The sequence below is a fragment of the Eulemur rufifrons genome, chromosome 6 (assembly GCF_041146395.1).
Source record: "Eulemur rufifrons isolate Redbay chromosome 6, OSU_ERuf_1, whole genome shotgun sequence".
NCBI classification, from domain to species: Eukaryota; Metazoa; Chordata; class Mammalia; order Primates; family Lemuridae; genus Eulemur; species Eulemur rufifrons.
In genome coordinates this window covers 77,722,007-77,750,000 of record NC_090988.1, presented here as the reverse complement: position 1 = coordinate 77,750,000, position 27,994 = coordinate 77,722,007, and the positions used below count along the sequence as shown (strand labels likewise).

Sequence of the window (27,994 nt, the reverse complement as noted above, 5' to 3'; positions counted from 1 at the left end):
CTATTGAAATCTAAGTTATTATATAAGACTGAAATCATCTCCAATTTAAAAAGAGGAAGTGCAGATTCTTATTGTAAGGAGTGTTTATTTTAATAAGGTTTTTAAAGTCTAAAGGCTATTTTTTTAAAAATTGAACCATTTATAGTTTTTAAACTCTCACTATAACTTAATTTCAAGCTCTTTAAAAAATGTAGATTCCTTTAATCTAACAAAAAGTTCACTGGTTCTGCTTTTGAAGGTTTTTAAAGAAAAGATCATTTAAATAAACTTTGTTGTGGGGACAGGGAGATAGGCAAAAGTTATCTTTTTATTATACTACTTTGTCTCAATCTCAATAATTTTTACATTACTTTCACATAATCTGTGTATGGGGTATGTTTTTTCCCTTTTGTAGTCTTACTGTCTTTGTGTCTACTTTAGATGTTAAAGGTTGTGCTAAGTATCTTTTGAGCTGTAATAGTTTCAGTCTGTTCAGCACAGTCACTGTAGATCACTTCTGCCGAGCTTTTCAAGCATCTTCCATTAACTGTGAGGATGGTCTGTTCCACAACCAAGCTAACATATATCTCTCTGGATTATACTCTAAGGTTCCCTGACCCTTTTTGATTTGCCACTTATTACTTAAATCTTAAACTTCATTTCTGTGCTTGACAGCAATGCCATTGTTTTGCTTATTTCCCGATTGGAAGGCTGGCAGTCTCCTCTGAGACTGATGCCAACTGAGCTCTGTGTATCAGCCAGTAGGAGTCACTTGGAGCAGATGGTCATCATCCTTCCCCACAGCCCAGATCCCTGGTCTGGGTGGCAAAGTCCCAAGACCACACCTACATAGATGCCAACTGTCCTTATTTACTAAGATACTTCTTCTTATTTGCTTAGCTTAATAAATCATTTGCCCTAATATCTTTCTAAATGACTTCTGTTCTCATTTCAATTTTCTTTGATATATCTTTCTATTAGCATCTCTCCCCTCTATCCCTATCCTTTATTGCCCGTGCTACTAGCATATATATTTTTAAATTCAAATCTTTTTTTTTGTTTCATAAATATTCATCTATAACTACAGACATTTTATATAGTTACTGGTATATATTAATATGTAACAGGTTGAAATTTTATTTTATTGAGAAAGTCTATTAATTATTCCTCCTTCCAATTCTATTCCTCCAACTTAAAATATTAAACCTGATTTTGGATATATAATTTTATCAAAAAAACCCACCAAAATGAATAACTGTTCTATTACTCTAAGGAACATCTTAATTGCCTTTGAGTTGATAAAATTTTCAAAAAACTTGATACCCACCTAATTATAGGGTAGAGCATATAGCTTAATTCCTAAGTGAACTAAAGGTTCATAAAATACTTAAAAAAATTAAATGACTTAAAAACACTTAATGCATAAAAAATTAAGTTCCCTACACTTGGGGATGAATAGTTATTGGGAATATCCTAAGTTAACTTGTTTGAAAATAACAATGAGTTATTAGGATATGCCATTTTTGGATTGAGAAAGCATTGTATCTGATCATTTAGAAACATAAACATTCTGATAAAAAGATGACTGGGCTCTGCTATTACAATCATACTGTAATAACGTTAAAAATCAAGTCATAACAATTTATAGTTAATTTTCCTTTAGAATTATCTGAAATCTCTAAGGAAGTCATCCAAGTACAGGAGTTTACAGAAAGTTTTATCCCTAAAAAGTTATATCTAAATTAAATTGTTATTAAGTGAAATATACTACTGAACTTATACTTAAATGGAATCTATTATGAATCTTGTATAAAGTGAAAAGACCTTTTGAAAATCAAATATTCTCTCCTAATGTTTTTATAATTCCACATTAAAAAAAAATCTAGTGCACTTAAACTGATGTATACTTGTACTTAAAGAAAAGGACTTGGCAAAGCACGAAAGATAAAATGAGAGTGGCAAGACATAATCCAACCTATTAAGCTGGGGTTTACAGCAATTTTCTTTCAGGGAACAGAGGCATCCTGAAAAGATTATGAAACTCACAGGAAAAAAAGAATAGCCTCCTTTGGGCCTTGAATATCAAGGTTACATTTAATGTGGTGGTGTGTGTTTTTAAAGTTGTGCCATTTGAAAAAAAGCAGGCCAAAGAAAAGGTATATTGCTGAGCTGAAACTTCAGCTTTTTAGTATCCATGTAGCCAGGGTAGACTTCTCTTTCTCTAGTGTTGGAGAAGTTGGTATGTAATTTCTTGGGAATTTAGGTGATATTTAGTCCATTCCAAGGAAGATGAACATAAGGGCATATATCATTTATAGCAATCAAGCTCATCAATATCTCTGATGACTTAATACCAGCACTGAAGCTGATGAATACAAACTATTCAAGTTGGTAATTAGAAAACATTTAAAAGAGGCATATTACATGAAAAACAATGTTACTGGTACATGAAAATCAGCCTTAATAAAAATCAAGCAATAGACTGTTTTGTACTTTGCAGAGGTTTATGAGAATATATGTATTACACAGTAGTGGAATTATGAGTTTTTTGGAGCTTGAGAAAAAGAAAGCGAATTCTTCTTTCAGATACCTTTTATGATAAAGCCTTTTTTCAAATGAAAGGATAGTCTGAATATCCATAAATGACACATTTTCCTCACCCTCATAAGGTAATGCTAATGTTAATATAGCTGCTCTGGTCATTTGGGGTAGGATCAATTATTTTTAAGCAGAGGATTCTTGTAGAATTACACATCACACATGCATAGCACCTCAGAACAAAGGGAAAAACTAAAAACTTGATAAATAGTCTGATTTGGCTTCCTACTAGAAGGAAATGTATATAGGGAAGAATTTCCTGATTTGTAAATTAATCACTTTAGAGGAGGAGATTAATGCATTATGTGGGCACACTACGCAAAACTTCTTTTTACTGTTTGTTTTACAGGTACTAGAATGTTAGATTAGTTCTCAGCATGTATTGTCATTTAAATAAAACCATATTAAGCAATCATCTTAATTTTCAGTGAACAGAATGATGGAAGAAAGTAAGTCACAAGCTTGTATCTAGCAATAAGACAACTATTAATAGATATGTCACATAATATGACATAGGCTTGTTATTTAAGATGTTAAATGTTATTTTTTTATTAAAAATTTCCACCCTTCTTGTCAACATATCATTAACAACATAATAAAAATCAAAGCTTGATTATTTCATATAAAATGTTTTAGTGTGAGGTGAGGTCTTGCACAATATCTTGTGACACATACTACTTGACAAAACTTGTGCTGCGTAAAAAAATGCAAAAGCAGAGAACTTTCTAGGTTGACAACTTCCATGGTCGTAATAGTCTAGTCCAGTTGAAACACACAGTGCAATTACCATCTACAAAACCCTGGACTTACAATCTTAAGTTCCTACAAGTTTACCTATTTGATTTCAACAACCATTAATTTCTTCATTATATTACTATACAACTCAAATAGACTTTCTTGCTGGAATGATAAAGAATAAACATGAATGTGACCCACAAATTAAAGGCTGAGATGTTATAATAAATCCTTGAGGAATTTACCTAGGGGTAGGAAACTTAACCATGGGATAGACTTGTTAATACTCTCTGAAATTAGAGGGTGAAAACTGAGTTGAGTAACTTTAAGCTGTGTTGGAAGACTTTCAAAACCACATTGTAAAATAACAATATTAACCATAGTTTGCCTGGAAAGTACACATAAAATTTACCAATAACATTAAGAATAAAATTGCTTAATACTGTCTGAACTGTTTTAGAAAATTATGGACCAAACTCTAGACCAAAAAGCTCATGACAATAAGTCAAACAGACTTACGTTTCTTATCTGAAGTCAAATGATAGACACTTTTCTGGGATATATTCTGAAATAAGAAATTCTGTTATATTTTTCTTTTAAAATGGTATATTCAGCATACATTTATGTAGAAATGCAATAAACTGTCACCTCCACTTCTGTGAGCCACTTTTTACCAACATATTTCCTTTTCTTAGAGTTTGAACAGTTAGGTCTGGCATCTTGTGTAATGAGTCCTATCAGGCCAGGATTCTTTTAAACACATTCAAGTGCCATTTGGAAGTACTTCATCTCTGACAAAGTTTAGTGTGCACGTGCATAAGTGTTTTCAACTTCAGCAAATGAGCACTGAAGAGGGATACTGAATAACCCCAAGAGCTTATTAACCAGTGCTCCTTGTCATCTCCTGAAAGAAACATGGAAAGCTGAAGAGCTTCTGTAAGGATGAGTGGAGATAAAGATGTGTAGCATATTGTGTGTAAGAGGAACAGTATGCTTATTTGTTAGCTCCCCAAAGACAGGCTGCTGCTCTGTACTACTCTTAATAAAAATATCATGCTTGGCGTGGCAGATGTGAAAAAAGTCTGTAGTCTGATTTGGAAAGAATTCAGTGGTTTTAAATGTAACTGGGATTTTTCCTCTTTCACCAGCTTTACACTTTTCCTGCTTTCTCTTAGAAATTCATTTTTCCTTAGGTCGACCCAAAACCTAGAGGCTAATTTATTTTTAATTTTTTTAAAAATTATTGTTTTTCTGAGACTGGGTCTTGCTCTGTCACCCAGGCTGTGGTACAGTGGTGCAATCATAGCTCATAGCAACCTCGAATTCCTGGGGTCAAATGATCCTCCTGCCTCAGCCTCCTGAGTAGGTGGGACTACAGGTACCTGCCACCATGCCCAGCTAATTTTTAAATATTTTCCCATCCAAGTACCAATCAGGCCAGATTTTCAAATTTTCTGTAGAGATGAGGTCTTGCTATGTTGCCCAGGCTGGTCTCAAACTCCTGGCCTCAAGCAATTCTCCAGCTTTGGCCTTTCAAAGTGCTGGGATTACAAATGTGAACCACCATGGCCAGATCCAGAGGCTAATTTATTTAACCCCTTCCATGGCTTTCCATAGTCTGGGTGTAGCAAATAAATACCAAGGAAACTTCTCAGTAATTACAAAGAGAAAACAAATCAAGTAAGCAGAAGGCGTATTTTAATTTCTTTGCATTCTTTAAGATGGCATACATTGTTTTAAAACACACGTTTTGGTGATAGTTCCAGATTTCACTAGACTTTTTTCAAACAATTGGAATTGTCAAGTTTAAAGATGATGAAATTAATAGTCTAGATATTATATCAGGTTCTCTGACAGTTAAAACAAAATAAGCATTACATAATCTTAATCTGGCTCAATACCATTTTTATCAGTAATTGTTTATGTCACAGTGGACAGCTTTTTAAATATTCCTCAGTTAATGGATATTTATGTTTCATCTATATCAAAGAACAAGCAGAGAATCAGGTAAGATAAATAAATTATGTAAATATTCAAGAGCTTAAAATCAAAGAAATAGAGAAGGAGAAAAATTAGGGAGGTTTATTTGCTTAATATTTATATAACTTAAAAATCCCCCTCTCCTCTTTTTTTTCCTTGTCTCCTTTCCTTTCTCAACATTTATTGAGCACCTAGTATGTATGAGGCAACAAACTAGCTGGAGATACAAGGAGTCCTTGTCCTCAAGAAGGTGCTATGAAGGAGTTAACACAGGTGCTGAAAGTACACTGAGGACAGAGACTTTACCAGAAGAGAAAAGACTTTGAGGAGGAGGAACTGTTTCAGTGGAATTTCAAAGACAAGTTAGAGTTAGACAGGAAGTTAGAGTCCTGGAAGAAGAAAACAAACAGCAAATGGAAGGTCAAAGAGGGGATGTGACAGTCTGGGTTGCTTGGTATGACTGGAGTTATGGTTTGTACAAAAAAATAGTCAAAGATAAGGATGGAGAAGTAGGCAGGTGCAGAATATGTATGGCTTTCATTCTGAAGGCCATAGTGAGTCAAGGAAGGCTTTTAATCACGGGAAGTGACATGATCAGATTTAACCCCTGAAAATATTTCTCTGGCTATGAGGATATCACTCTCGTGTGGAGAGGGAAGGGCAACACTGGAAGCAGGGAGAGCAATTAGGAGGCTGGTGCAGCAATCCGGGCAAGTAAGGATGAGATCCCATTCCCCCTAACAGGCAAAACTGAAGGCTTTGTTACTTCCATCTGTGATCACTTCTGTGGTTCTTTTTAATAAATTGCCAATATTTACTCCTTCAAAATAACATCTTATCCTGGGTATGTAGGGAAATTCACACTTGATCTACCAAAAAGTTGCTGTTGTGTTGGACATATCATTTTTTTCCTAGTCTTTTACCATAAGGAACCAGGTGTTAAATGAAGATTTGGTGAGAAATTGAATGAGGAGCATGAGGAGGTGTCAAAGAAAAATGGATGAATGAATGGATGGACAGACATACTAATTCAATAGATACTTGTTAAACTCCTACTATGTGCTGGATATTATTAATATTTTAGGTACCAGGCCCACTAATGTCCCTTTTCTATTCCAGGATCCCACTTCCATTTAATTGCTATTTCTTCTTAATCTCCTCTAGTCTCTAACAATTCCTCAGCTTTTCCTGGTCTTTTCCGTATGTCTTTGATACTTCTGAGGGATGAATGAGAAAGGATGACTCCTAGGTTAGTGGTTTAGGTGACTGAATTCATGCTAGGCAGTAGGATAGGGACCACTAGAAGGGTAGGAGATAGGTGAGAGGTAATTAATTCAATTTTAGACATGTCTGATTTCAAGTTTCTTTGGGACTATCAATGGGGAGATATCCAAGAGGTTGTTGGGGTTTAGGAGAGAGGCTATGCTGGAGACAGAGCCTTGGGTCTGTGGTTCATTGATTTACCTCATTTCATTCACTCAAAAAATATTTATTGAGTGTCTATTAAATGTCAAACTCTGACTTTGCCGTCTTTCTCCTTTTCCTCCCAGTTCAGCCTTTCTGACAGGGATGACGCCACTTTTTTTCTAGATGGTATTAATGGCAACTTTGTTTTCTGTGCTTCTCTTCCCTGACACTAAAGTTTTGGTTCCCCCTTCCTCTCCCAGATTTTCTAAAAAGTAGAGCCGGGAGAGAGCACATGGTTGATGAGAGTTGGAAAGAAGTTTGCTTTTATTATTTGAAATTACTTTTTAAGTTGGAGGAGTGCTAGATATAATGTAGAAACTTGATGCTTGAAATAAAATAAGCCATCAAAAGAACTTTAGAGTTCTTGACTGCAGCTGGAGCCTACTTTACAAATAGGTGCTAAAGCCAATTTCTACAAGTAGACTTGTTTAAAATACACATTTAAAATACTCATTTAAAATACACATACTAACCTGAGTTAAGTGAGGGTTTCGGATGTGTACAGTGTATACCTCTCTAAGACTTAATCTTCTCATACATAAAATAAAAGGTTAAGACTTGGTGATTGCCTAGGTTCTTTTAGTTTTTACAATTTTATATAGTTTATATGTAAAGATACCAACAAGATATTAAATACTGGAGCCTGAAGAATTCTCTTCTGTGGAGGTTTTTAAGAAAAGGTATATTCTTCCTGCATATTTCAGTTAAATGCATGTCTGCCTAGAGACTGGTGAAAGGAAAGGTGAATCACGAGTACAAGAAACTAAGCGCGGACATGGAGCTAATCAGTTAGGGAGGTCACCAGGAATAAACACAGAAACCTGGATTTCATCACATAAGACATTTAAATGAACCTTGTAAGAAACATGCTATCAGGAAGATATTCTGGTAGGAAGGAGAAATCAGAAATTACACATTTCTTACACTTTCAGTACTCTGAGGAATTGGGCAAAAGGCAGAAAATGTAAAACAATAACAAAATCAACTAAAAACAAAACACTTTTGATGGAAAACAATCCCTGTGGAAGCGAACTGAGCAACAGGCCAAGGGCAACACGTCACATACATCTTCCGGCAAGACAGTCAAGGACTCTGAAACACCTTTGACTGCATCCCAGGTAGCCCGAGGGAAGGACCACTGTGACAGGGGAGAAAGAGATACTTTTGAGTGAGGATGAGTTACCCATGGACTAAAAAGAAAGTAGTTGCTTTTCCTGGAGGCTTCAGTGTTCTGAAAAGCCTCAAGAAGTTGAGTTTCTTCAGAGTCTAGAAAAAGCCTTAGTGCAACCCTGAGAGCTATGCTACTTGTAATGAGATTGGTTTCTACACTAATCTGTACTTCCTTCCTGGGGTGCTACTCGGCCAGCAACAAAGTTGGAAGAATAACTACCAACCAAACAATCCGCTTCCAGGAAGTATTTTCATCAACATTATAAAAGACAATAAAGGTTCAGAGAAACTGTTGAGGAATAAAGCAGCTTAAAAGGCCCTAAGCGTGTTCAATAAAAGCACCTATTTAGTTTTATTTTCTAGTTACAGGAATTACTATGTGGTTACATTTGTTTTCTTTTCTCTTTTCTTTTCTTCTCTTCCCTCTCTTCCTCCCTTCCTTCTCCCCCTCTCCTCGCTTGCTTGCTTGCTTCCTTTCTTTCCTTCCTTTTCTCATTTCTTTCTTCCTGCTCCTTCTTTCACCCATAATTCCTTTCTTCTTTTTACCTGTACTCCATAGAGGCCTACTTGGAAAAGTCTCCAAATTCCAATGATAGAGTATAAATAGAAGTTAAATAACAGATGCTTTAAAGATCATTTGTTAGAATTAGAAATCACCAACAGAGGAAGTTATTTGGGATAATAATTGTGTGGATGTGTATGAAAGAATTAGGTCCAAGTTGCTGGGGGAAATATCTATTACCAAAGGCAACATGGCTGTATAGGACCATAGACAATGGCTGCAATTTTTATCATATTTTTCTTTACTCTCTATAACTAATCTGTATCTAAGTTTTCTTGATTATTTACTGGAAGAGACTTTTATGTGTCTCTTTCATTCCCCACTTTTACTAGAGTTTTTGATGCTTTCATAACCTCACACTTAAAATAACTGCATCCCTGATCTCTATCTTCACTGATACATCCAGTATGCTTCTTCCATATTAAATGTTTATGAAATGTTGCTTTTAGCATACTCCCAAGAATCTACAATGGTTTTCCATATCCTGTAAGGCTTTCAAGGCATTCCACAAATCATCTCCATCTCAGTTATTTTCCTCAATACAAACTTTCTTTGGTCAGGCCAGTTTCTAGACTGTTTCCAAGTGTGCAAATGGCATTCACACCTCCTTGCTTTTACTTAAGATTTTCTCTATCAAGAAGATCTCCCTCTTTCAATGGCCCTTATACTAATTAACCTAATTAACCACACTTCAAAGTTTGGCCAAGTCTTAGCACCCTCCTTTTTCTAGACCTAACTGACTCTTCCTTGCTGGGCTATCATCATAGACTACTATGCACAATTTTACATTTTGTTATATATGACTGTTTCATATCTACTATCCTTTTCTGCCCTATAATAATGTAGCTCTCTGACGGTAGAAGAGATAGTCTGATATGTGCGAAAAAAATCCTACCAATAATATTCATAGTTGAGTGTTCATTAAAGTAAATGTCAACCAGAAACCGATGCTATAAGATCTTGGTTTACCTTGCTGTCAGAGAAACTTATTTAGATGTATAAGAGGAAGACAATATTAACCACTACTGTGAGAACACAACTAAAACATCTGCTCATCACAAAAAAAGAAAACAACTGGAGGATGTTTTAAAATCATCTTCAGTTGCTTATCTCTAAAAGGAATTATAATCTATAACTGTAAAATATTCTGTTTTGCATACTGTAAGAAAAATCTCTTTTTTTGGATATAGTCCAAATATAATTTTAAGTAATAGTTTTTATGCTTTGTCTTGTACAAAAGTTGTTTGGCACTAAACATTAAAAAGGCTTTCATGACTTGACACTAAGTTATCCTCCAACTTTACTTTCTACTACCTGGCTCTTAGGTTGCTTGCAAAAATCGTTAATCATTGTTAAATAAGTGAATCTCTGTTGCCACACACTCTGGAGCACACTACAAACAGAAACAGCCAAATTTAAAGCATCTGTCCCTGTGACATTTTCTTTGGTGTCATATTTAAAACCATTGCTACTTTTCTTCAACCATGGTGACTTACTACTGATGTTATGTCTCTCCAGCATGGTAGCCACATTACCTTTTCAATGTACCTCACCTTCGGCTTTCTGGAAGATGACTGCCTCTCTCTTTCAGAGACCTCAGGTGAATTTTATGTAGGCCATGAAACTAATATGAGTATCTCAAATATATTCTACATATTTTGTAAAATTCCATCTAGTCCTTTCCTCTTGATTTGGCAACAGAGATTTACCTTTTTAATTTAATAATTTAATTTAATTTAATAATTTAAACCTCTTCCCCGCTCACATTTCCTGGGTCTACTGCTTGCTTCTATTCCTCTCCTTCCACTATGACAGGGATCATTCTTTAAAGTTCTCTTAAGCTATGTACATGAAGCTCTCAGATCCACCCTTCCGAACACAAGCCTCCACCACCACCCCATTCTCTTACTTTCTTATACCATACTAACTTTTGGTTTGTACCGAAAGTTATAATACAAGTACTGTCTGCTTTGCATTAAAGTTAGAACTTGTGCTCTCTCTCTCCTTCCATGTCTTCCCCATTTGACTGTAAGCTCCTTAAACAAGAAGATTATTATCATGTTTATCTTTCTCTATGCTCAACTTTCCAACCAGAGCTTGCACAATCTCTCTCTCTCTCTCTCTCTCTCACACACAGACACACACACACACACACAATGTTGGTCAAGTTACAACGAATAGCATATGTATTTAAAAATCTGAAAATAAAAGAAAATCTATGTTTTCCCAACTCACTAAAAGTCCAAATTTATTTTATTAGAAGAAAAGACGAGATTGACTGTCTATAATCATCAACTTCAAACTCTATTTTCCAATTTTACATTTGTTGGCAGCATCAAAGCTGCTGAAGCTGCTGAAGAGGAACCTTGAACTAAAGTAATACTTTTATATTCTATTCAACTCTAGTATGACTAACATTTCATTATTCATATCTGATCATACAAAAGTTATGGGCAACTTGCCTCTATTCTTAAGGCACTGTGGACTTAATTGTATTTAAATGACTCAGGATAGAACACACACCAAACTGTTTTGCTGACATCAGCTTATGTAGTTGAACAGTTATTGTGTACTATTAAACAGTTGGCACATTTCACATCTTTGGCATGTAAAAGCCAATAGGGTGTAGACTTATGTTGTTTAAATGATGCCAATGTGTACTTCTCACCTTCTTAAATATATCAAAATTCCTTAGGATGCCAAACAAAATCTATCCTCTGGGGCTAAAACGTGCCAACAGTTTAATAGTACATGGAAGCATTACTGGAAAAACTTGAGAGGAGAAAAAAGACCTTTTTCCCAGTAACAGACTAAGGTCTCATAAGTGAAAATGAATTACAGTTCTGGAAATTATCTGTTGAAATTTAGGTCTGAAAGCCAATCCAAGTACAATTTTTAGAATAATCACTACATAATTTTTTCAACTGTATAACCTCTGGGTATTAAACTGGCTTTATTAAAGCTTCTCTTGGCAACCACGTTTGCTGTTTTAAAGCTTTAGAGCAAAGCCAGACTATGAATTTGGAAAGAGAAAATTTCTTGATTTTCGTTTTCAGAATTGGACTGGTGGTAGTAATAATTAAGCAAGTGGAGACTCCATGAGTAAATATCCAGGGAAATACATTCTGTACAACCAAAATAAATGGTAAAGGTTGACACTGATCATGCAAATTGTGTATTTGCTTGTGGTCTGGTAAGTATGTGCTTGCTTTGTGCCTAGACAGGAGGAAGTTTAGTAAGCAATAAATATAACAAGATATTTGAAGGTAAACATGTGGTAATCGAACATCACTATTTATTGGCATTTTTAACTTGTTCTTTAAAAACTCATGCAGGTTCAACAGTTTTTAAAATAATGGTAAAAATAGCATGAATTTTAACAAGAGAGTCTGTAAAATTAATCATTATTACTAAAATAAAAAATCACTAACTATAAATAGTATTAGACTTTACATAAAATGAAGTAATTTTTCACCATTAAAAACATTGGACACCAACAACAAGGACTGGAAGAAGGATTGTGAACATACTGTACATGTTGAAGAGAAAAACAAATTCTATGATGTGTCTACCATGGGAAAATCATACTCAAAAAGCCCTAAGATAGAAAAAAAAAAAATCACAGATAAAAAAAGTGCTATAAAACACAGACCCACAGTGAAGAAAGAAATTCCTTTGGTAGCCATAGTATTAATAAATATCAATTTCACACTTTTGAAAATAAACATACAAGTAGAGTTTGTGAAAGCTGTATTTCAATGTTGTATAGTTATGTATATTTTTCAGAAATCATCAGGTGTAGATAATTTTAACCATCTCACTGTACTTGCATTGGTCTTGCCTTTTTCAATACAAACCTGTCTCATCCTAACTTTCACCATTTGTCATGAGAATGTTCACGTATAAGATCAAAATAACTAGACTTTTCTTTTTTTTAAAATGTGGGGTAAAAAACACAAAACATGAGATCTACCCTCTTAACAAATTTTTAAGTGCAAGGTACAGTATTGTTAAGTATAGGCACAGTGTTGTATACAGCTCTCTAAAACGTTTTCATTTTGCATGACTGAAACTCTATACCCACTGAACAACAACTCCTCATTTCCCCTCCCCCCAGTCCCTGGCAACCACCATTCTACCTTCTGCTTTGATGAGTCTGACTATTTTAGATACTCATATAAATGAAATCATGCTACTTATTAATATATGAGGATTTGTCTTTCTGTGATTGGCGTATTTCATTTAGCATAATGTCCTCAAGGTTCACCCATGTTACAGCACATGGTAGGATTTCCTTCTTTTTAAAAGCTGAATAATATTCCACTGTCTGTATAAATGCTTATTCATTTATCCATTGATGGACATCAGGAGGCTTCCACCTCTTGGCCATTGAATAATGATGCTGCAATGAACATGGCAGTGCAAGTATTTCTTTGAGATTCTAACTTCAATTCTTTTGGATAAGTACTCAGAAGTGGGATTAATGGATCATATGGAAGGGGCTATTTAATTTTTTAAGTCACCTCCATACTGGCTGCACATTTTACTTTCCCACCAATAATGAACAAGGGTTATAGTTTCTCCACATTCTTGCCAACACTTATTCTACATTTTGTTTGGTAATGATCATCCTAACAGGTATGAGGTGATATCTCATTATGGTTTTGATTTGTATTTCTAACATTCCCAGAGCTGCATTTCCAGTTTTTTCTCACAATTGCTTGGGCTACTTTGGGTCCTTTGTGATTTCATATGAATTTTAGGATTGTTTTTCTGTATCTGTAAAAAATGCCCCTGGGATTTTTATAAGGACTGATTGAACTTGTAGATTGCTATGGGTAGTATGGACATTTTAACAGTATTAAATCATCCAATCTATGAACATGGGATTTCTTTCATTTATGCCTGCTTTAATTTCTTTCAGCAGTGTTTTGTAATTTTAAGTGCACAAGTCTTTTGACTCCTTGGTTAAGTTTTTTCCTAAGTATTTTACTTGTTTTAATGCCTTGTAAATGAAGTTTTTTAAATTTTCTTTTTGACTGGTGCGAGTGTATAGAAACACAGCTAATTTTTGCATTTTGTCTTTTTATTCTGCAACTTAGCTAAATCCATTTATTTATTTATTTTTTTTTTTGTTTTTTTTTGTTGAGACAGAGTCTCACTTTGTTGCCCAGGCTAGAGTGAGTGCCGTGGCGTCAGCTTAACTCACAGCAACCTCAAACTCCTGGGCTTAAGCGATCCTACTGCCTCAGCCTCCCGAGTAGCTGGGACTACAGGCATGCGCCACTATGCCCGGCTAATTTTTTCTATATAGATTTTTAGGTGTCCATATAATGTCTTTCTATTTTTAGTAGAGACGGGGTCTCGCTCAGGCTGGTCTCGAACTCCTGACCTTGAGCAATCCACCCGCCTCGGCCTCCCAGAGTGCTAGGATTACAGGCGTGAGCCACCGCGCCCGGCCTAAATCCATTTATTAGTTTTTTTTTTTTTTTTTTTGTTGTTGTTGGCGTGGAATCTTTAGGGTTTTTTGCATATAAGATCATGTCATCTTGAAAGGGAGATAATTTTACTTCTTCCTTTCTGATTTAGATGCCTTTTTATTTCTTTTTCTTGCCTAGTTGCTCTGGCTAGGGCTTCCAATACTACACTGAATAAAAGTGGCAAGAGTGGGCATCCTTGATCCTTGATTATTGATCTTAGAGGAAAAGCTTTCAATTTTTCATTATATAGTACATAATTACTAGCTGTGGGATTTTCACATTAATATATAGTCTTTATTATGTTGATGTAATTTCCTTCTATTCCTAAGTTCCATGTTTTTATCATGAAAGGGTGTTGACTTTTTTCAAATGCTTTCTTTGGATCATTGATATGATCATGTGATTTTTATCCTTCTATATGTTAATGTAATATAGCAAACTGATTGATTTTCATGTGTTGAACTATCCTTGCATCTCAGGGATAAATTCCACTTGGCTATGATGTATGATTCTTTTATTGTGGTGTTGAATTCAATTTGATTTTTGTTGAGGAATTTTGCATGTATATTCATCAGGGAGAGTGGCCTGTAGTTTTCTTTTCTTGTGGTGCCTTTTTCTGGCTTTGGTATCAGAGTAACGCTGGCCTCATAGAATAAATTTGGATGCGTTCCCTCCTCTTCAATTTTTTGGAAGAGTTTGAGAAGGATTGGTGTTAATTCTGTTTTAAATGTTTGGTAGAATTCACCAGTGAAGCCATCTGGTCCTGGGATTTTCTTTGTTGGAAGGTTTTTGATTACTGCTTCAATCTCCTTACTAATTATAGTTCTATTCAGATTTTTAAATTCTTCATTATTCAGTCTTGGTAGGTTTTGTGTTTCTAGGAATTTATTCATTTTTCTAGGTTATTCAATTTGTTGGCTTGCAATTGTTCAGAGTAGTCTCTTCTAATCCTTTTTATTTCTGTAACATCAGTTGTAATGTCTTCTCTTTCATTTCTGATTGTATTTATTTGAGTCTTCTCTTTTTTTTCTTAGTCTAAAGGTTTGTCAATTTTGTTGATGTTTCCAAAAAAACTCACCTTTAGTTCTATTGAGTTTTTCCTATTGTTTTTCTATTCTCTCTTTCATTTATTTCTGCTCTAATCTTTATTACTTTTTTCATTTTACTAACTTTGAGCTTAGTTTATTGTTTTTCTAGTTTCTGGAGTTAGATTGTTTATTTGAAGTCTTCTTTTTGAATGTTGCTGTTTGTCACTATAAACTTCCCTCTTGGTACTGTTTTTGCTCTATCCCCTAAATTTTGGTATGTTGTGTTTTTGTTTTCGTTTGTCTCAAGGTATTTTCTACTTTCCCTTTTGATTTCTTCTTCAACCTACTGGTTGTGTGACCCATTGGTTGTTTAAGAGTGTGGTGTTTGATTTCTACATATTTGTGAATTTTCTAGTTGCTCTTCTGCTATTGATTTACAGTTTTATTCCATCAATGTCAGAAAAGTACTTGGCATGATTTCAATCTTCTTAAATTTGTTAAGAGTTATTTTGTAACCTAATGTCCCAAGTGCACTTGAGAAGAATGTGTATTCTGTTGCTGCTGGGTAAGGTGTTTGGTATGTCTGTTAGGCCGATTTGGTCTATAGTGTTGTTCAAGTCTTCTGTTTTCTTATCAATCTTCTTTCTGGATGTTCTATCTATTACTGAAAGTGGGGTATTGAAATCTCCCATTAATACTATTATTATCTTGCTATCTATTTTTCCCTTCAGTTATCAGTGTTTACTTCATATATTTGAGTGCCCTGATGCTAGGTACATATATATTTACAGTAGTCATACTGTCCTGGTGAATTAGTCTTTTCATCATTATATAATGTCTTTCTTTGTCTCTTGTGACAATTCTTGACTTAAACTCTATTTTGCCTGATATAAAACTTCTACACTCTTTTGGTTATCATTTGCATGAAATATCTTTTTCCATTCCTTCCCTTTCAGCCCATGTGTGCCCTTAATGCTAAATGGATCTCTTGTAGAAAGCATATAGTTGGATCTTATGTTTTTAAATTCACTTTGCCACTCTGCATCTTTTGATTGGGCAATTTAATCCATTTACATTTAAAGTAGTTACTGATAGAGGAGTTACTATCGCCATATTAATTGTTTTGTTTGTCTTATAGATTTTTTTTTACTCTTTTCCTTTCCTGCTGTTTGACTTTGTGTTTTTTTTTTTGATTTTTTATAGTGACATGCTTTGATTGCTTTCTCATTTTCTTTTGTATCTTCTATAGGTATTTCCTTTGTGGTTACCATAGGGCTTACATAAAACATTTTACAGTTATAATATATTTTAAATGGATAACAACTTAACTTCAATTGCATGCAAAAACTCTACAATTTTACTCCCCCAACACTTTGTTATTAATGTCATAAATTACATTTTGTTATATTGTATATCCATAACATATTTTGATAGTCATAGTTACTTATCATACTTTTTGTTTTTTAACTTCTATATGAGAATTAAGTGATTTATATACCATCATTACAGTATTACAGTATTCTGTATTTGTCCATATATTTACCTTTACCAGCAAGCTTTATACTTTCATATGCATTTGTGTTGCTGTTTAGTGTCTTTTCATTTCAACTTGAAGGACTCCCTTTAGCCTTCCTTGGAAGGCAGGTCTAGTGGTGATAAACTCCCTTAACTAGACTCCTTCCTTCATCTGGGAAAGTCTTTCTCTCTCCTTCATTTTTGAAGGACAGTTTTGTCAGATATACTATTCTTGGTTGGAAGTTTTTTCCCCCCATGCAGCCCTTCGAATATATCATCCCTCTTCCTTTTGGCTTCCAAGGTTTCTGCTGAGAAATCCACTTATAGTCTTATGAAGGTTATTTTGTTTGTAATGATTTGCTTTTCTTTTTGTTATTTCAAAATTCTGTCTTTTCTGGCAATTTGATTATAATGTGTCTCAGTGTTGACTTCTTTGGATTCATCTTATTTAGGATCCATTGGGCTTCTTGAATTTCAATGTTCATTTCTTTCCGCAGAATTGGGAAGTTTCCAGCCATTATTTCTTTAAATAAGCTTTCTGCCCCCTCTTCTCATTATTCTTCTTCATGGACTCTATAATATATATATATATATATATATATATATATATATATATAAATATGTGTATATATATTATATGTGTCTGCTTAGTGGTGTTCCATAAGTCCCTTAAGCTTTCTTCAGTCTGTTAAATTCTTTTTTTTCCCTTCTCTGACTGGATAATTTCAAATGACCTGTTTTTGAGTTTGCTGATTCTTTCTTCAGCTTGATTAAATCTGCTGTTGAACCTGCTAATGAATTTTTCAGTTCAGGTACTGCATTCTTCAGCTCCAACATTTCTGTTTCGTTCTTTTTTATTTCTTTGTTGAAATTCTCATTTTGTTCATTTATGCACAGTTTTTCTGAGCTTATTGAGTATATTTATGATGGTTATTTTGAATTTTTTGTCAGGTAATTCATATACTTCTGTCTTTTTATGAATTGATTCTGGAGATTTATTTTGCTCCTTTGATTGGGCCATTTCCCCCTGTTTCTTCATGTTCCTTGTTAACTTTGCACTGGTATCCACACATTTGAAAAAATGGCCAGCTCTCCCAGTCTTTTCAGACTGGTTTTGTACAGAAAAAGACTTTTACCAATCACCCTGGCTAGAGGTTCTGGGGGCCTTTCAAGCCTTTTCTGTGGATGTGTCTTCTCTAGACTTCTGTGTTTAGATTCCTACTTAGAAGGATTTTCTGTCCCTCCCCCGCCCCCCCTACAGGAGGTTGTAATCTCTTGCTCCCTCTGGTGTCTTTGCTGTACTGCAGGTCCTCTAAAGCAGCATGACATCACTCAGTTCTTTCTTGTTTGCAGTGGCCCCCAGGCATTTAGAATATACTGAGTCTCATCTGTGCTCAGAGTCAGGCAAGAAATAAACCAGTCCCTTGGGTAGCCTCTTGAAAAGCTGGAATGCCAGACACATGTTTCACTTTTCTTTCTCCCTGAAGTAGTGGTAACCAACCTGTATTTGCCTGTGTCTGCTAAACTGCAGGTGCTTTGGAACAACAGCACATTGTCCAGCTCTTTTGTTCTTAGTGGCCCCCAGGCATCTAGAACATGTCAGGTTATGTCAGTGGTCTGAGAGAGGTGACATAGAAGGCAGTTCGGCTGTTATGGTCCTGTCTTCTCTATCCTTCCCCAGGGAGAAGCCAGGAACTGAGAGTTTCTTGCTAAACAAAGATGTCCCCTCCAAATTCATGTTGAAATTTAATCTACAATGCAATAGTTTTAAGAGGTGTGGCCTAAAAGGCCCTGAGATTGAAGGGAGAGCATTCTTGCCCTTCCATCCTTTCTGCCATGGGAGGATATCTAGAGAGCACCATTCATGAGAAAAAGGCCTTCACCAGATACTGAATCTGCTGGTGCCTCTTCACAGCCTCCAGAACTCTTAGAAATAAATTTCTACTGTTTATAAATTGCCCAGTCTGTGGTATTTTGTTACAACAGCACAAATGGACTAAGACACCTTCTGACTGACTGGCTGAGTGGAAGGGACTATGGTGAGTGGGTGCCATGAATTTTCCTACTGGCATAGAGTGGCTAATTTTGCACTTGCCTGGGGTGCAGGAGCCTCCTAATTGGTTTCTGGACTTCTCACAGAGGGAATTGGTCTATGAATTTTTGTTGAATTGGTATCATCAAGGGAGAAAGAAGGGTTTGGAGCTTCCTGTTCCACCATATTGCTGATGTCACTACCAGACTTTTCTTAAAAAGATAATCTCACTAATTGATGACCACTAAACTATGTAAGGATGAACAAATCTCAGCCGAACAAATGGTGGAGTAGTCCATGTGGCTGAAATATATGCAGACAAGGTATAAGAAAATGAACATTTTTGGAAAGAGCCCTCATTCAGGCTGTGTCACACACTCACACTTATAACCAATTTGATAATTTTGATTAAGTCAACTGATTGTTTGATAAAGATGACTAGCCGTATAAGGATGGTAGGCAGTTTTTCAATTGCGGTAGTAAATGGGTCAATTCATCAAATAGCTGAAGCAGTTATGCAGACATAAAGTCCCAAAGCTCTCCCACTAACACAGATTACCATGATAACCAAACAAAAGGGGGAGTAGAAGATTATAACAGCAGCAGCAACAACAACAAATTTTTTTTTTTGAGATCTAAAGTCTAATTTCCAGTACATCAGTATTGATGTCTATTACTATTTTTATTAGACACTGTGTCACAGGTGACATTTTAAATTTCACTCCTAAAGTTATCATTTTTCTTTTATTTCATTTTATTTTGCAGCATCCCTGTGAGGTAGAGCCTGAGGAAATGGGCCCATCTATATTTTATTGCTAACTTAGTACATAGATACTAATTGCGGAAACAATCTGTTCAGAGACTGTGGAGCTTTGGTACTGACTGTTAATATGGTGCAATACAGCCATTACAACTGACAGTAGACATTCTGTCTTGTAAAACATTCAAAAATATACTGCACTTACAACTTTCTCAGCCCTTAAAAATGAACAAGCACATTCCAAAATGAGCTAGAATTACATTTTGTTTTAGTAGTTAAGAAAAATTTCTTTTGGATTTGATTTTCCTTTGAATTGTGGTAGAGAATGAGAGCCAAGAATAACTTGAGATTTTCTCCTCTAGCTGATCAGACTATTTTGTTCTTTAATATAAATGAATTATTCTATAACTTCTTTCTATCTGTTAGGAAACAATTCAAATTGAATACCCAATGTGTCTTCCTAAGATTCATGGTACGATTTATCATGAGGTAAGGAGACCATATTGTACCTTTTCAATCTAACTTTAATTTTGGTTTCCAAACAACCTATATCTCTTTCAAGGTTAAAAGCACTAAAAGTACACATGAATGCTAAGGAAAATCTTAAAATTTCCTGAAATGCATTAGTCTTCCTATTTATATAACAAATACCTTGTTTGTTTATGATGATCTACATCATTAATCTAGATAAATAAATGTAGAAGTGAAGGGAGCTGGGTTTGCTGTGTCATCCATTGCCCAGCAACCAATGGTTACAACTGTTTAGCAGCAGCATGCTGTGGCAAAGACTTGGAGGTTTTGCAGCATATGCTTCTTTCTATACCAATACTGGTTCAGGCAGGAGAGCCTAAGAACTCATATTTACTATTGTGTAACAGGGCAAGTTTGGAGTATTTACTTTTTAAAAATTTTACTTCCCTAAAATTTTAATGTTTGCCACAATTAGGTAATGGATACACAGGAAGCTTTTTAAAAGTATCTGTATGTTTGAAATACTTAAGTTTTTGACAAAAGCACAAATGCCCACTAAGTTAATTCTATGCCTTTATTATTTCAAAACAATTTTTACGAACTTTGAAAAAATTGTAACAGTTAATATATGCTTATAATAAATTAATATAATATAAATGTATGTATAAAACAAAAGCTAAAAGTACCTTCTTATTCCTAATTCCCTAGTTCCTTCCTCTGAACTAACCACCCTTCCTTTTAACAGATTATATATTCTTTATTATTAAAAGTAATTTCAAGATGAACTGTAAAGTAACATAAATCTGATCACAGCAAAAAAGAAACCTCTTTGAAATAAATTTTATAAATGACATATAAAAATATGTAATATGAGAAAAATGATAAAACAAAACTAAATATTTTCTATCAACCTAGTATTTGAAAACTATTAATGATATAAAGCAAATAGCTTTTAAAACCTATATTCACCATTATTCTATTGTTGGAGGTAAAGCTTATTTCTTTTATAAGCTTTTGTTTATAAGCTTTTTTGGGGGAAATAACATGGTAATATTTCATGCTTGATTTAAAGTAACAGGTACTATTATTTTTGAGATAGATGAGCCTCTTTAAGTGGAAAAATATACTGATGGTGTATGAATAAGATGCTACTTACCATCTCAGCCAATAAATCTGCTACTCAATATATGTGCACGTGGAGTGTACTTGGAGTATCTATTCTGAATGCTTGCTGGTATGCAGTGTTTGTGCTACAAAGAAGTTGAAGAACAGCATGGTACTGGCACAAGAATAGAGACATAGGCCAATGGATCAGAACAGAAAACCCAGATATAAAACCATCTTCATATTGCCATCTGATCTTTGACAAAGCAGACAAAAACATATACTGGGGTAAAGAATTCCTATTCAATAAATGGTGCTGGGAAAATTGGATAGCCACATGTAGAAGACTGAAACAGGATCTGCACCTCTCACCACTCACAAAAATTAATTAATGATGGATAACAGACTTAAACCTAAGGCATGAAAGTATAAGAATTCTAGAAGAAAATGTTGGAAAAACTCTTAAAGGTATCAGCCTAGGCAAAGAATTTATGAAGAAGACACCAAAGGCAATCACAGCAACAACAAAAATAAATAAATGGGACCTGATTAAATTAAAAGGCTTCTGCACAGCCAAGGGAGCTATCAATAGAGCCAAGAGACAACCTACAGAATGGGAGAAAATATTTGCATGCTATACATCCAATAAAAGGCTAATAACCAGAATCTACAAAGAACTCAAGCAAACCAGAAAGAAAAAAAATCAAACAGCCCCATTAAAAGGTGGGCAAAAGACATGAACAGAAGATTTTCAAAAGAAGATAGACTAATGGCCAATAAATATATGAAAAAATGCTAAACATCTCTAATCATCAGAGAAATGCAAATCAAAACCACAATGAGAGGCCGGGCGCGGTGGCTCACGCCTGTAATCCTAGCACTCTGGGAGGCCGAGGTGGGCGGATCGTTTGAGCTCAGGAGTTCGAGACCAGCCTGAGCAAGAGCGAGACCCCATCTCTACTAAAAATAGAAAGAAATTATATGGACAGCTAAAAATATATACAGAGAAAATTAGCTGGGCATGGTGGTGCATTCCTGTAGTCCCAGCTACTCAGGAGGCTGAGACAGGAGGATTGCTTGAGCCCAGGAGTTTGAGGTTGCTGTGAGCTAGGCTGACGCCACGGCACTCACTCTAGCCTGGGCAACAGAGTGAGACTCTGTCTCAAAAAAAAAAAAAAAAAAAAAAAAAAAAAAACCACAATGAGATATCACATAACTCCAGTGAGAATGATTTTTCTCAAAAAGTCCCAGAACAACAGATGCTGGCATGGATGTGGAAAGAAAGGAACACATATACTATTGGTGGGACTGCAAACTAGTACAACCTCTAATGGAAAGTAGTATGGAGATACCTTAAAGAACTAAAAGTAGACCTACCATTTGATCCAGCAATCCTACTATTGGGTATTTACCCAAAGGAAAAAAAGTATTTTATCAAAAAGACACTTGCACTAGAATGTTTACTGCAGCACAACTCACAATCATAAAGATGTGGAATCAACCCAAGTGTCCATCAATACATGAGTGGATTAATAAAATGTGGTATATGTATACCATGGAGTACTACTCAGCCATAAAAAGGGTTAACTAATACCTTTTGCAACAACCTGGATGGAACTGAAGATGATTCTTCTAAGTGAGGTGCCACAAGAATGGAAAAACAAACACTACATGTACTCACTATTAAATTGGAACTAATCAAGCAACACTCACTTGTACATATGGAAGTAAAACTCAACAGAAATCAAACAGGTTGGAGCGGGGAGGAGGAGATGGGTAAATTCACACCTAACAGGTATAATGCACACTATCTGGGTGACAGACATACTTATAACTTTGACTCAAAATGTACAAAAGCAACTCATGTAACCAAAACGTTTGTACCCCTGTAATATTCTGAAAAACAAACAAAAACCCCAAAAAACAAAGAAGTTGAAGATATACGCTCTTTTTGTTATCAACTTGCCCTGTGACCATGGTAAATCACTACCTTTCTGAGTCTCAGTTTCTTTTTTATTTCGATTGGTCATAATTCTTGCCCTCACAGTAGGAGCTTACTAGTCTTTGGTATTCTTTAGTGAATACGGCGAAAAGTATAAATACAAGACACATACATTTACTATGTTCACTGATACTAATAATTGTGTGGAACGGAGAGAGCCTGTGTAAGAATAAGAGTGAATGCAGTAGCTTTTGTGGCTGGACCCTCCTAGAAGTTTGGAATAATATACAAACAAAGGAAAAGTCCTTTTGACATTCAGTAATTGTAGTAATAGTAGTAATTTTATCTTTTATTATTTAAGGAGGAGTGCTTTATTGGGAGAATGAGACCTGATTCGCCCAAGTCCTCATTTTACCATAAACCAGGTGGCCCGAGCCAATAAATCAACATCTTTAAGTCTCAAATTTCTTTGTGTATAAAATGTAGTTAATGTCTGCCCTCCTTTCATAATCTAACAAATTTTTAGTTAGCAGTTATTACATGTAACAATATAATGAATGAGACACAACTTTCCTTTTTGCATCTTCCCAAACAAAAACCCTATTTTGTGTGTGTGCACTTTAAAGTTTTAAAAACAACAACAACAACAACAACAAACCTCTAAAAATAAGCCTCTTTTTTTTCTGAGCCCAAAGCTGAGGACACAGATACTGATGTTTCTTAATGCCACAATCTCAGAGATTATTATGAAATTATAAAATTTGAGCTACTTGTTCTTGGTCTTTTGTTACAAAAAGATATTTCCTTTTGAATATGAGACAAAGCCAAGTCTCAAAAGATAGAGCACAAGCTTAGGGTCCAAGAACTATTTTCTACTCAGAAACAGAGTTCATTATAAATTATGCTTTTGCTTATTGTTTAGTAGAGAAAAATATATTAATGTGCAAATCAACACATCGCTTTATTCATATAACATGGTCCAGTGTTTCCAAGTGTGTTTTTTAGAACTCTGGAGTTACAAAAAACAAGGTCCTACGATCAAATAATCGTGGGAAATGCTAGGGTAACAGGTTTTTAAAAAAAAAAATATATATGTATCTACATTATATATATATATGTCTAAATTGTTATAATACTACATCTCTGGTCTCCTTTCTTCTTCCCTCTTCTGTACCTAGATTAAGAGTCAACTTTCCCAAATTCCCCATTTCCCATGGATCACTCTGCTGAAAAGCCTTTCCACTGTATCCAGATGTATATTCCTTAATTCTGTCCTTGATAACCCCCTGATCTGATGTTTCCAGTCTGTTTTTCTGATTTTACGCCCTGCCTTTCCACTACAAAAAAGCTTATTCACTTCCCCAAATCTGCTCCCTAATTTTCCAAATCCAAGTCTCTGCTTACATTCTCCTTCTGGCTGAAATATCTTTTTTCAGTCCTATCCATTTTATCAAAGTCTATCTGATTTATCATTCTCCTTTGTTAAGCATCCTCAGAATTTCAGCCTTTTTTGAAAGGCCAAGGGAACTATCCTTAGAATTTTAGCCTTTTTTGAAAGGCCAAGGGAACTAACATTTAATTTTTTTACTGTATGCAAGAATTTCTCAAGGACTTTGCTCTGCATCAAAAATTACTACTTCTATCAGCTTATAAATGTTACAGCATGGGGAGTGGTACTTTTATTGTTGCTTGACAGGGTGGACCCAACCCTGATAACAACAGGGACTAAGTAAAGCCTAAAGAGAGGCTTCAGCAATTGGGCCCAGACACCCCCCAAAAGTGGTAGAGGTATATCCTCTACCACAGCCATCACCTGAACCTCCACATAAGAAATTTGGGAATGAGAGGGCAAGAGTAATGGGGTCACTGGTCTTTGTGGGATGTATAAGACTTTGGGTGAGAGAAGGTTCTATTCTGTGAAGTTGGTTTTAAAAGTGCTGGTGGGGCTTCAACAGACTCACTCAAAGACTGGGTATGCCTGCAAGATGAAAAGATTGGCATTCATTTCCCATTTGATATCTGCTTAGGCAGAGAACATGCTCATCTGTCCCTATGTCCAAGAAGCAAGGCAGAGAGAACTAGAGAGAAATGGCAGGGCAGAGAGAAGGGGCAGTGGTGGGGCAGGCTGCATTTCCACGTTTGGCCTGATAAGGACGTAGGAAATTCCTGTGGGACAGGTGGAATGAGTTGCACTTGAGTCAGCTTGCTGGTGTTCTACCCAAGATAATGACCTGCTTGGCAAGGGACTCCACCAGCAGGAGGCTGGTGAGGCATACTACTGTGGGCAGGAGAGGAGGTGGAACAATTGGTGTCTGACATCAAAAAATAATATAGAGCGGAGGCCCTACAGGGCCTCTGAAAAACTCATAGCCCTTGAGAGGGCCAGCGTTTGGATGCCTGCCAACAGAGGTAGTCAGAGAAGGAGTCATAAGCAACAGAGGACTAAGAAAGGCCAGCTGTGAAAAGAAACACGCACTGTGTTCCCACACCTTTTTCCCTGGCCCAACAAACTGGAGGAACTAGGTCTTGCAAAGAGGAGGGAGAACTGCAATCTTCAGAACCAGACTCTGCTCTCCAATCCCTTCAACACCTCCAATGGTGAGGATCTTAGTTAAAGTCTGCATTGGGTAAACAGCAGATGAGATTTTAAACCGCATTTGAGATTAAAGTTTTAAAGAATACTGAATTTTAATATGCAAGTGACCCTAAAGCTGTAGAATATGGCAATGATATACTTAAGGGACAGGAAAAGATTTGATAAACCATGAGAGCAAACAAAATTGTTTAATGTGTATACTTTCTGAATAGAGATTCCTCAATAAACTGGTTAAACATGTTGGCCTTGGTTCTTATTTCATGCTTTTGTATGGTGACATACTATACTCTGGAGCAGGGGTGGGGAACCTGCAGCTTTAAGGCCACATGTTGGTTGACACTCCCTTTCTCCCCATACTCTTTCTCTTCCCAGTCCAGCTTTCTTAAGGAGGAGCCTAAGCATGCACCAGGAATATAACAGAGGTGCCTGGTAACTTCCTTTCTATTTCTCTGCCCAGCTGATTAGAAGACCAGCTTTGTCATTAATTAGCTGCATAACCTTGGGCAGGGCAATGTTGGGGAGAGGATGAGGGTGAAGTAGGCTTAGAAGCACTCAGCGTTTCGGGTTTAATGCTCCGTGATTTCTATCTTGAAATTCTTGATGATTTTATCTCTTTTTTTTTTTTTTTTTGAGACAGAGTCTGGCTGTGTTGCCCGAGCTAGAGTGCTGTGGCATCAGCCTAGCTCACAGCAACCTCAAACTTCTGGGCTCAAGCAATCCTCCTGCCTCAGCCTCCCGAGTGGCTGGGACTACAGGCATGTGCCACCATGCCCGGCTAATTTTTTATATATATATATATATATATATATATATATTTTTTTTTTTTTTTAGTTGTCCAGATAGTTTCTTTCTATTTTTAGTAGAGACGAGGTCTTGCTCTTGCTCAGGCTGGAGTGATTTTATCTTTGACTCTGTGTTTTATAAGTGAAGTCTGCTGGGACACTGGAGTATGCATGAGGCAGAGAGAATTAGGGGGTTTGCCTAATATTGCAGTCTTTGTCTCCTGGCCTCCACGATGGGTACTCTACTGCCTGCTCTGCCATACCCTGCTGCTTCAGCCCCCACAGGCCTCCCAGTCTCTGCCCTCCTTCCCCATTGACTGCCATCACTCTCTGCCTCCATTTAGGACCTGGGTAAGAGTGTGGAAAGAAAGGGTCACGGTTGACCCACAGCATCTTGAGGTGGGGCATGCAGGCAGCTGTCCTGCCCAGGGCACCTGGTGGGTGACTGCGCAGGAGCAAGCTTCTTGCCTACCTCCCATCCAGGTAGGAGGCTGCAATACCCATCCAGACTGGGTTGGGGCAGTGGGCCTACAGGAATGGGCATTGCCTGGCTCAACTTCCGCACTTCTGGATTAAGCACAGCCCATCAGGCCAGTGGCTGGCATGTGGAAAAACCTGGTACTTGACGGGCCACTTGTGCCTCAAGTCATGGGGCAAGACCCTCAGGGACCTTCAAAGTCTGTGCTCTGAGAGTATCACTGTGCCTGATAGAGCAAGACCTTAATTAAGGAGACGAAAACACCAATCAGGTCGAGAGAGAGAGAGAGAGAGAGAGAGAGAGGGAGACCTGGAAGAAAGGGAAAACCTTCATATTTTAGTATCTTCAGTGGCATGTTTTCTGGTTTTTTGAACAAGAGGACCCATATTTTCATTTTCACTGGACCCTGCAAAGTAAGTGAGCATCCTGCCTGCAAGGCTTACTTTCTTTCACAGAGGGCTTCTGCAATGGGCACTTTTACTAGGCATTATCACTGAGAAGTCACAGGATCAATCAATAATGATTATTAAACTATGTGACTATAGACCCTAATTGTAAACATCATATATGAATTTTAAAATACATGACTCTAATTTAAAAAACTCAAACTAGCTTAGTATTTCTAAGATTACCATTCTCTTCAATCTATGTAGTGGAAATCAAGTACTACCTCCTCCTTCCTGAATTCTCAAGTCTTACTCATTAGTGCTTTGGACAAAAGAATGAACACTGAAAACTGACAACAACAACAAAAATAATACATCAAAAGTTTCCTGTGGGAGGTTTTCTCTTACTTCCTATGGCCAAGCTACATAGGTGTGCTTTTATCTAAGGAACGATTCTGTTATTTAAATGTTTGAAATACTATGTATGTTGATATAATAATGTAAATTACAGTTAAGTTATAATTTTTCACTCACAATTTGGATCAGTATTTTCCACTACAAATATTACGGAAGCTGCTGGCGTGTGGCTGTTTATCAGGCTGCTATGGATTTATAACAGAAGTGAGAAAGGCAGTGGAGAGGGCCATGGGAGTCAGTAGTCAGGGAGTAAGTAATAAAATTGAACTCATTAGCATTAGACCAGGTCACAAGTTATTGCCAATTATTTAAATTATGAAGAATGAAAGATCAAGCCTGATAAAAGCACACAAAAATAAAATCAACAGTACCACACAGTCTACAAATTATACACATTTTAAATTTGGACAACAATTTGGTTTCTTCATTTCAATATTATCAATTGAACCATTTCATCTTAGAAATGATTTGCTCGTTTATATTTTCTGATTGATTAATGTCCCCAGGGTCCT

At 36.0% G+C, this 27,994-nt stretch overlaps 1 protein-coding gene across 2 annotated transcripts in view; it reads right to left on the bottom strand.

Moving 5' to 3' along the window:
• The window catches only part of ELP4 (elongator acetyltransferase complex subunit 4), a 213,623-nt gene that overhangs the window by 19,214 nt on the left and 166,415 nt on the right, over positions 1-27,994 (bottom strand). The gene's annotated exons all lie outside the window — the stretch shown is intronic.